This window comes from Procambarus clarkii, chromosome 1, assembly GCF_040958095.1.
Source record: "Procambarus clarkii isolate CNS0578487 chromosome 1, FALCON_Pclarkii_2.0, whole genome shotgun sequence".
Lineage (NCBI taxonomy): Eukaryota > Metazoa > Arthropoda > Malacostraca > Decapoda > Cambaridae > Procambarus > Procambarus clarkii.
In genome coordinates, this window is record NC_091150.1 from 3,155,854 (window position 1) to 3,168,942 (window position 13,089).

Sequence of the window (13,089 nt, forward strand, 5' to 3'; positions counted from 1 at the left end):
CTCCTCTGTGTGTGTGTGTGTGTGTGTGTGTGTGTGTGTGTGTGTGTGTGTGTGTGTGTGTGTGTGTGTGTGTGTGTGTGTATTCACCTAGTTGTGCTTGCGGGGGATGAGCTCTGCTCTTTCGGCCCGCCTCTCAACTGTCAATCAACTGTTTCTACTATTACTATTTTTTTTCTCCCACACCCCAAACACACACACACCTCTGGAAGCAGCCCGTGACAGCTGACTAACTCCCAGGTACGTATTTACTGCTAGGTAACAGGGGCATAGGGTGAAAGAAACTCTGCCTATCGTTTCTCGCCGGCGCCCGAGATCGAACCCGGGACCACAGAATCATGTGACCACCGTGCTGTCCACTCAGCCGGCCGGCTCCCTGTGTGTGTGTGTGTGAGTGTGTGTGTGTGTGTGTGTGTGTGTGTGTGTGTGTGTGTGTGTGTGTGTGTGTGTGTGTGTGTGTGTGTGTGTGTGTGTGTGTGTGTGTGTGTGTGTGTGTGTATTCACCCAATTGTACTCACCTAATTGTGTCTGCAGGATCGAGCATTGACTCTTTTATCTCCCGCCTTTCGAGCATCGGTTGTTTACAAGCAATGACTATGGTTTTATTTCCCTATCATACCTAGTTTTCAAATTATGAATCGTATTTTCTTCCACAACCAATTCTTTAAGTGCATTCCATTTTCCCACTACTCTCATGCTAAAAGAAAACTTCCTAACAGCCCTGTAACTCATCTGAGTTTCCAGCTTTCACCCATGTCCCCTCCTTCTGTTGCTATTCCGTGTGAACATTTCGTCTATGTCCACTCTGTCAATCAAAATACCAGAGTATTTTATACGTTCTTATCATGTCCCCCCCTCTCCCTTCTTCTTTCTAGTGTCGTAAGGCACAGTTCCCTCCGGCGCTCCTCATACCCCATCCCTCGTAGCTCTGGGACGAGTCTCGTTGCAAACCTCTGAACCTTTTCCAGTTTCCTTATATGCGTCTTCAGATGGGGACTCCATGATGAGACGGCATACTTTAAGACTGGCCTTACGTAAGCAGTGTAAAGCGCCCTAAATGCCTCCTTACTTAGGTTTCTGAATGATGTTCTAACTTTTGCCAGTGTAGAATACGCTGCTGTCGTTATCCTATTTATATGTGCCTCAGGAGATAGATTAGGTGTTACGTCCACACCCAGGTCTCTTTCACGCGTCGTCACAGGTAGGCTGTTCCCCTTCATTGTGTACTGTCCCTTTGGTCTCCTATCTCCTAGTCCCATTTCCATAACTTTACATTTACTCGTGTTGAACTCCAGTAGTTATTTCTCTGACCATCTCTGCAACCTGTTCAGGTCCTATTGGAGGATCCTGCAATCCTCATCTGTCACAACTCTTCTCATCAACTTTGCGTCATCTACGAACATGGACGTGTAGGACACTCCTCCTCTAAACATGTCGTTAACATATACTAGAAATAGAATTGGTCCCAGCACCGATCCTTGTAATGCTCCACTCGTTACTGTTCGCCAGTCCGACTTCTTGCCCCTCACCGTAATTCTTTGGCTCCTTCCTGTTAGGTAGTTCCTTATCCATGCTAGGACCTTTCCACCCACCCCCGCCTGCCTCTCAAGTTTGAACAGCAGTCGCATGTGCGGTACTGTATCAAAGGCTTTTTGGAAGTCCAGATATATGCAGTCTGCCCAACCATCTCTGTCCTGTCTTATCCTCGTTATTTTATCATAGAATTCCAAAAGGTTTGTTAGGTACGATTTCAATTTCCAGAACTCATATTGTTGTTTGTTCACAAACCTATCGTTCTCCAGGAGTGCAACCAGTCGTAGCCCTAATTATTCTTTCCATTATTTTACAGGGGATGCTTGTCAGTGATACAGGTCTATAGTTAAGTGCAAATGTCGTTCCTTTCTTGAAGATCGGAACGACATTTGCCTTCTTCCAGCAATTAAAGATCATTAAAGATCATTGCCAGAGGCATGCTGAGGGCCTGCGCTGCTTCTTTTAGTATCCACAGTGATACTTTGTCTGGTCCAACAGCTTTAGTTGCATCCAGTGTTGTCAACTGTTTCATTAGCAGGAATTCATTGGGAGCTCCTGCTCAGCCGACATCACGATGATTGGTGAGGCGATAGGAAGTGATGGGGTTGGGCCCCCACTATTAGAACGTCCACCCCAGTTATACAAGGAGTTCCCGGGGATGATGCCATTGCGGGTTCTCAAGGCCTGACGATTAGACAAGGCTTACGAACGTACACACACCACCCCCACAACCTCAACAACTACAACAGGTACAACCCGACGCACAACAACAAGCCCTACAGATACTACTACAGTAAATACAGGGGCAAAACGGATCACTACAACACATACAACAGATCGCACAACAACAACAGGTACAACAGGTTGCACAACAACAACAACAACAGGTACAACAGGTTGCACAACAACATCAGGTACAACAGGTTGCACAACAACAACAGGTACACCATGTTGCACAACAACAACAACAACAGGTACACCAGGTTGCACAACAACAACAACAACAGGTACACCAGGTTGCACAACAACAACAGGTACACCAGGTTGCACAACAACAACAACAACAGGTACACCAGGTTGCACAACAACAACAACAACAGGTACACCAGGTTGCACAACAACAACAGGTACACCAGGTTGCACAACAACAACAGGTACAACAGGTTGCACAACAACATCAGGTACAACAAGTTGCACAACAACAACAACAACAGGTACACCAGGTTGCACAACAACAACAACAACAGGTACACCAGGTTGCACAACAACAACAGGTACACCAGGTTGCACAACAACAACAACAGGTACACCAGGTTGCACAACAACAACAACAACAGGTACACAAGGTTGCACAACAACAACAACAACAGGTACACCAGTTTGCACAACAACAACAGGTACACCAGGTTGCACAACAACAACAACAGGTACACCAGGTTGCACAACAACAATAACAACAACAGGTACACCAGGTTGCACAACAACAACAACAAGTACACCAGGTTGCACAACAACAACAACAGGTACACCAGGTTGCACAACAACAACAACAGGTACACCAAATTGCACAACAACAACAGGTACACCAGGTTGCACAACAACAACTACAGGTACAACAGGTTACACAACAACAACAGGTACAACAGGTTGCACAACAGCAACAGGTACAACAGGTTGCACAACAACAACAACAACAGGTACCACAGGTTGCACAACAACAACAACAAGTACACCAGGTTGCACAAAAACAACAACAAGTACACCAGGTTGCACAACAACAACAACAACAGGTACACCAGGTTGAACAACAACAACAGGTACACCAGGTTGCACAACAACAACAACAACAGGTACACCAGGTTGAACAACAACAACAACAACAGGTACACCAGGTTGCACAACAACAACAGGTACAACAGGTTGCACAACAACAACAGGTACAACAGGTTGCACAACAGCAACAGGTACAACAGGTTGCACAACAACAACAACAACAACAGGCACACCAGGTTGCACAACAACAACAACAACAGGTACACTAGGTTGCACAACAACAACAACAAGTACACCAGGTTGCACAACAACAACAACAACAGGTACACCAGGTTGCACAACAACAACAACAAGTACACCAGGTTGCACAACAACAACAACAACAGGTACACCAGGTTGCACAACAGCAAGTGGTACACCAGGTTGCACAACAACAACAACAACAGGTACACCAGGTTGCACAACAACAACAACAACAGGTACACCAGGTTGCACAACAACAACAACAACAGATACAACAGGTTGCACAACAACAACAACAAGTACACCAGATTGCACATCAACAACAACAGGTACACCAGGTTGCACAATAACAACAACAGGTACACCAGGTTGCACAACAACAACAACAGGCACACCAGGTTGCACGACAACAACAACAACAGGTACACCAGGTTGCACAACAACAACAGGTTGCACAACAACAACAACAGGTACACCAGGTTGCACAACAACAACAACAGGTACACCAGGTTGCACAACAACAACAACAACAGGTACACCAGGTTGCACAACAACAACAGATACACCAGGTTGCACAACAACAACAGGTACACCAGGTTGCACAACAACAACAGGTACACCAGGTTGCACAACAACAACAACAGGTACACCAGGTTGCACAACAACAACAACAGGTACACCTGGTTGCACAACAGCAACAGGTACAACAGGTTGCACAACAACAAGAACAACAACAGGTACACCAGGTTACACAACAACAAAAACAGGTACCACAGGTTGCACAACAACAACAACAAGTACACCAGGTTGCACAACAACAACAACAACAGGTACACCAGGTTGCACAACAACAACAACAACAGGTACACCAGGTTGCACAACAACAACAGGTACAACAGGTTGCACAACAACAACAGGTACAACAGGTTGCACAACAGCAACAGGTACAACAGGTTGCATAACAACAACAACAACGACAGGTACACCAGGTTGCACAACAACAACAACAGGTACAACAGGTTGCACAACAACAAGAACAACAACAGGTACACCAGGTTGCACAACAGCAACAGGTACAACAGGTTGCACAACAACAACAACAACAACAGGTACACCAGGTTGCACAACAACAACAACAGGTACAACAGGTTGCACAACAACAACAAGTACACCAGGTTGCACAACAACAACAACAACAGGTACACCAGGTTGCACAACAACAACAACAACAGATACACCAGGTTGCACAACAACAAAAACAAGTACACCAGGTTGCACAACAACAACAGGTACACCAGGTTGTACAACAGCAACAGGTACACCAGGTTGCACAACAACAGGTACACCAGGTTGCACAACAACAACAACAACAGGTACACCAGGTTGCACAACAACAACAACAGGTACACCAGGTTGCACAACAACAACAACAGGTACACCAGGTTGCACAACAACAACAACAGGTACACCAGGTTGCACAACAACAACAACAGGTACACCAGGTTGCACAACAACAACAACAACAGGTACATCAGGTTGCACAACAACAACAGGTACAACAGGTTGCACAACAACAACAGGTACAACAGGTTGCACAACAACAGCAACAGGTAAAACAGGTTGCACAACAACAACAAAAGGTACAGCAGGTTACACAACTACAAAAACAGGTACAACAGGTTGCACAACAACAACAACAACAGGTACACTAGGTTGCACAACAGCAACAGGTACAACAGGTTGCACAACAACAACAACAACAGGTACAACAGGTTGCACAACAACAACAAGTACACCAGGTTGCACAACAACAATAACAACAGGTACACCAGGTTGCACAACAACAACAGGTACACCAGGTTGCACAACAGCAACAGGTACAACAGGTTGCACAACAACAACAACAACAGGTACAACAGGTTGCACAAAAACAACAACAAGTATACCAGGTTGCACAACAAAAACAACAACAGGTACACCAGGTTGCACAACAACAACAACAACAGGTACACCAGGTTGCACAACAGCAACAGGTACAACAGGTTGCACAACAACAACAACAACAGGTACAACAGGTTGCACAACAACAACAACAGATACACCAGGTTGCACAACAACAACAACAGGTACAACAGGTTGCACAAAAACAACAACAGATACACCAGGTTGCACAACAACACCAGATACACCAGGTTGCACAACAACAACAACAGGTACACCAGGTTGCACAACAACAACAACAGGTACTCCAGGTTGCACAACAGCAACAGGTACAACAGATTGCACAACAACAACAACAGGTACTCCAGGTTGCACAACAGCAACAGGTACAACAGGTTGCACAACAACAACAACAAGTACACCAGGTTGCACAACAACAACAACAACAGGTACACCAGGTTGCACAACAACAACAGGTACACCAGGTTGCACAACAACAACAACAAGTACACCAGGTTGCACAACAACAACATCAACAGGTACACCAGGTTGCACAACAGCAACAGGTACAACAGGTTGCACAACAACAACAGGTACACCAGGTTGCACAACAACAACAACAGGTACAACAGGTTGCACAACAACAACAACAAGTACACCAGGTTGCACAACAACAACAACAACAGGTACACCAGGTTGCACAACAACAACAGGTACACCAGGTTGCACAACAACAACAACAAGTACACCAGGTTGCACAACAACAACAAAAACAGGTACACCAGGTTGCGCAACAACAACAACAACAGGTACACCAGGTTGCACAACAACAACAACAGATACACCAGGTTGCACAACAACAACAGGTACACCAGGTTGCACAACAACAACAACAGGTACACCTGGTTGCACAACAGCAACAGGTACAACAGGTTGCACAACAACAACATCAACAGGTACACCAGGTTGCACAACAACAACAACAGGTACAACAGGTTGCACAACAACAACAACAAGTACACCAGGTTGCACAACAACAACAACAACAGGTACACCAGGTTGCACAACAACAAAAACAAGTACACCAGGTTGTACAACAGCAACAGGTACACCAGGTTGCACAACAACAACAACAACAGGTGCACCAGGTTGCACAACAACAACAACAGGTACACCAGGTTGCACAACAACAACAACAGGTACACCAGGTTGCACAACAACAACAACAACAGGTACACCAGGTTGCACAACAACAACAACAGGTACACCAGGTTGCACAACAACAACAACAACAGGTACATCAGGTTGCACAACAACAACAGGTACAACAGGTTGCACAACAACAACAGGTACAACAGGTTGCACAAAAACAGCAACAGGTACAACAGGTTGCACAACAACAACAACAAAAGGTACAGCAGGTTACACAACTACAAAAACAGGTACAATAGGTTGCACAACAACAACAACAACAGGTACACTAGGTTGCACAACAGCAACAGGTACAACAGGTTGCACAACAACAACAACAACAACAGGTACAACAGGTTGCACAACAACAACAACAAGTACACCAGGTTGCACAACAACAACAACAGGTACACCAGGTTGCACAACAACAACAACAACAACAGGTACACCAGGTTGCACAACAGCAACAGGTACAACAGGTTGCACAACAACAACAACAACAGGTACAACAGGTTGCACAAAAACAACAACAAGTATACCAGGTTGCACAACAACAACAACAACAGGTACACCAGGTTGCACAACAACAACAACAACAGGTACACCAGGTTGCACAACAGCAACAGGTACAACAGGTTGCACAACAACAACAACAACAGGTACAACAGGTTGCACAACAACAACAACAGATACACCAGGTTGCACAACAACACCAGATACACCAGGTTGCACAACAACAACAACATGTACACCAGGTTGCACAACAACAACAACAGGTACTCCAGGTTGCACAACAGCAACAGGTACAACAGATTGCACAACAACAACAACAGGTACTCCAGGTTGCACAACAGCAACAGGTACAACAGGTTGCACAACAACAACAACAAGTACACAAGGTTGCACAACAACAACAACAACAACAGGTACACCAGGTTGCACAACAACAACAGGTACAACAGGTTGCACAACAACAACAACAACAGGTACACCAGGTTGCACAACAACAACAACAGGTACAACAGGTTGCACAACAACAACAACAAGTACACCAGGTTGCACAACAACAACAACAACAACAACAGGTACACCAGGTTGCACAACAACAACAGGTACACCAGGTTGCACAACAACAACAACAACAAGTACACCAGGTTGCACAACAACAACAACAACAGGTACACCAGGTTGCGCAACAACAACAACAACAGGTACACCAGGTTGCACAACAACAACAACAGATACACCAGGTTGCACAACAACAGGTACACCAGGTTGCACAACAACAACAACAGGTACACCTGGTTGCACAACAGCAACAGGTACAACAGGTTGCACAACAACAAGAACAACAACAGGTACACCAGGTTACACAACAACAAAAACAGGTACCACAGGTTGCACAACAACAACAACAAGTACACCAGGTTGCACAACAACAACAACAACAGGTACACCAGGTTGCACAACAACAACAACAACAGGTACACCAGGTTGCACAACAACAACAGGTACAACAGGTTGCACAACAACAGGTACAACAGGTTGTACACCAGCAACAGGTACAACAGGTTGCACAACAACAACAACAGGTACACCAGGTTGCACAACAACAACAACAGGTACAACAGGTTGCACAACAACAATAACAAGTACACCAGGTTGCACAACAACAACAACAACAGGTACATCAGGTTGCACAACAACAACAACAACAGATACACCAGGTTGCACAACAACAACAGGTACAACAGGTTGCACAACAACAACAGGTACACCAGGTTGCACAACAACAACAGGTACAACAGGTTGCACAACAACAACAGGTACAACAGGTTGCACAACAGCAACAGGTACAACAGGTTGCACAACAACAACAACAACAACAGGTACACCAGGTTGCACAACAACAACAACAGGTACAACAGGTTGCACAACAACAACAACAGGTACACCAGGTTGCACAACAACAACAACAACAGATACACCAGGTTGCACAACAACAAAAACAAGTACACCAGGTTGCACAACAACAACAGGTACACCAGGTTGTACAACAGCAACAGGTACACCAGGTTGCACAACAACAACAACAACAGGTACACCAGGTTGCACAACAACAACAACAACAACAACAGGTACACCAGGTTGCACAACAACAACAACAGGTACACCAGGTTGCACAACAACAACAACAACAGGGACACCAGGTTGCACAACAACAACAACAGGTACACCAGGTTGCACAACAACAACAACAACAGGTACATCAGGTTGCACAACAACAATAGGTACAACAGGTTGCACAACAACAACAGGTACAACAGGTTGCAGAACAACAGCAACAGGTACAACAGGTTGCACAACAACAACAACAAAAGGTACAGCAGGTTACACAACTACAAAAACAGGTACAATAGGTTGCACAACAACAACAACAACAGGTACACTAGGTTGCACAACAGCAACAGGTACAACAGGTTGCACAACAACAACAACAACAGGTACAACAAGTTGCACAACAACAACAACAAGTACACCAGGTTGCACAACAACAACAACAACAGGTACACCAGGTTGCACAACAACTACAACAACAGGTACACCAGGTTGCACAACAGCAACAGGTACAACAGGTTGCACAACAACAACAACAACAGGTACAACAGGTTGCACAAAAACAACAACAAGTATACCAGGTTGCACAACAACAACAACAACAGGTACACCAGGTTGCACAACAACAACAACAACAGGTACACCAGGTTGCACAACAGCAACAGGTACAACAGGTTGCACAACAACAACAACAACAGGTACAACAGGTTGCACAACAACAACAACAGATACACCAGGTTGCACAACAACAACAACAGGTACAACAGGTTGCACAACAACAACAACGGATACACCAGGTTGCACAACAACACCAGATACACCAGGTTGCACAACAACAACAACAGGTACACCAGGTTGCACAACAACAACAACAGGTACTCCAGGTTGCACAACAGCAACAGGTACAACAGATTGCACAACAACAACAACAGGTACTCCAGGTTGCACAACAGCAACAGGTACAACAGGTTGCACAACAACAACAGGTACACCAGGTTGCACAACAACAACAACAAGTACACCAGGTTGCACAACAACAACATCAACAGGTACACCAGGTTGCACAACAGCAACAGGTACAACAGGTTGCACAACAACAACAACAGGTACACCAGGTTGCACAACAACAACAACAACAGATACACCAGGTTGCACAACAACAAAAACAAGTACACCAGGTTGCACAACAACAACAGGTACACCAGGTTGTACAACAGCAACAGGTACACCAGGTTGCACAACAACAACAACAACAGGTACACCAGGTTGCACAACAACAACAACAACAACAACAACAACAGGTACACCAGGTTGCACAACAACAACAACAGGTACACCAGGTTGCACAACAACAACAACAACAGGGACACCAGGTTGCACAACAACAACAACAGGTACACCAGGTTGCACAACAACAACAACAACAGGTACATCAGGTTGCACAACAACAATAGGTACAACAGGTTGCACAACAACAACAGGTACAACAGGTTGCAGAACAACAGCAACAGGTACAACAGGTTGCACAACAACAACAACAAAAGGTACAGCAGGTTACACAACTACAAAAACAGGTACAATAGGTTGCACAACAACAACAACAACAGGTACACTAGGTTGCACAACAGCAACAGGTACAACAGGTTGCACAACAACAACAACAACAGGTACAACAAGTTGCACAACAACAACAACAAGTACACCAGGTTGCACAACAACAACAACAACAGGTACACCAGGTTGCACAACAACTACAACAACAGGTACACCAGGTTGCACAACAGCAACAGGTACAACAGGTTGCACAACAACAACAACAACAGGTACAACAGGTTGCACAAAAACAACAACAAGTATACCAGGTTGCACAACAACAACAACAACAGGTACACCAGGTTGCACAACAACAACAACAACAGGTACACCAGGTTGCACAACAGCAACAGGTACAACAGGTTGCACAACAACAACAACAACAGGTACAACAGGTTGCACAACAACAACAACAGATACACCAGGTTGCACAACAACAACAACAGGTACAACAGGTTGCACAACAACAACAACGGATACACCAGGTTGCACAACAACACCAGATACACCAGGTTGCACAACAACAACAACAGGTACACCAGGTTGCACAACAACAACAACAGGTACTCCAGGTTGCACAACAGCAACAGGTACAACAGATTGCACAACAACAACAACAGGTACTCCAGGTTGCACAACAGCAACAGGTACAACAGGTTGCACAACAACAACAGGTACACCAGGTTGCACAACAACAACAACAAGTACACCAGGTTGCACAACAACAACATCAACAGGTACACCAGGTTGCACAACAGCAACAGGTACAACAGGTTGCACAACAACAACAACAACAGGTACACCAGGTTGCACAACAACAACAACAGGTACAACAGGTTGCACAACAACAACAACAAGTACACCAGGTTGCACAACAACAACAACAGGTACACCAGGTTGCACAACAACAACAGGTACACCAGGTTGCACAACAACAACAACAAGTACACCAGGTTGCACAACAACAACAACAACAGGTACACCAGGTTGCGCAACAACAACAACAACAGGTACACAAGGTTGCACAACAACAACAACAGATACACCAGGTTGCACAACAACAACAGGTACACCAGGTTGCACAACAGCAACAACAGATACACCAGGTTGCACAACAACAACAACAGATACACCAGGTTGCACAACAAAAACAACAGGTACTCCAGGTTGCACAACAGCAACAGGTACTCCAGGTTGCACAACAACAACAACAGGTACTCCAGGTTGCACAACAGCAACAGGTACACCAGGTTGCACAACAACAACAGGTACACCAGGTTGCACAACAACAACAACAAGTACACCAGGTTGCACAACAACAACATCAACAGGTACACCAGGTTGCACAACAGCAACAGGTACAACAGGTTGCACAACAACAACAACAACAGGTACACCAGGTTGCACAACAACAACAACAGGTACAACAGGTTGCACAACAACAACAACAAGTACACCAGGTTGCACAACAACAACAACAGGTACACCAGGTTGCACAACAACAACAGGTACACCAGGTTGCACAACAACAACAACAAGTACACCAGGTTGCACAACAACAACAACAACAGGTACACCAGGTTGCGCAACAACAACAACAACAGGTACACCAGGTTGCACAACAACAACAACAGATACACCAGGTTGCACAACAACAACAGGTACACCAGGTTGCACAACAGCAACAACAGATACACCAGGTTGCACAACAACAACAACAGATACACCAGGTTGCACAACAACAACAACAGGTACAACAGGTTGCACAACAACAACAGGTACTCCAGGTTGCACAACAACAACAACAACAGGTACTCCAGGTTGCATAAACAGCAACAGGTACAACAGGTTGCACAACAACAACAACAGATACACCAGGTTGCACAACAACAACAACAGATACACCAGGTTGCACAACAACAACAACAGGTACACCAGGTTGCACAACAACAACAACAGGTACAACAGGTTGCACAACAACAACAACAGGTACACCAGGTTGCACAACAGCAACAGGTACAACAGGTTGCACAACAACAACAACAGGTACAACAGGTTGCACAACAACAACAACAGATACACCAGGTTGCACAACAACAACAACAGGTACAACAGGTTGCACAACAACAACAACAAATACACCAGGTTGCACAACAACACCAGATACACCAGGTTGCACAACAACAACAACAGGTACACCAGGTTGCACAACAACAACAACAGGTACTCCAGGTTGCACAACAGCAACAGGTACAACAGATTGCACAACAACAACAACAGGTACTCCAGGTTGCACAACAGCAACAGGTACAACAGGTTGCACAACAACAACAACAAGTACACCAGGTTGCACAACAACAACAACAACAGGTACACCAGGTTGCACAACAACAACAGGTACACCAGGTTGCACAACAACAACAACAAGTACACCAGGTTGCACAACAACAACATCAACAGGTACACCAGGTTGCACAACAGCAACAGGTACAACAGGTTGCACAACAACAACAACAACAGGTACACCAGGTTGCACAACAACAACAGGTACAACAGGTTGCACAACAACAACAACAAGAACACCAGGTTGCACAACAACAACAACAGGTACACCAGGTTGCACAACAACAACAACAGGTACACCAGGTTGCACAACAACAACAGGTACACCAGGTTGCACAACAACAACAACAAGTACAC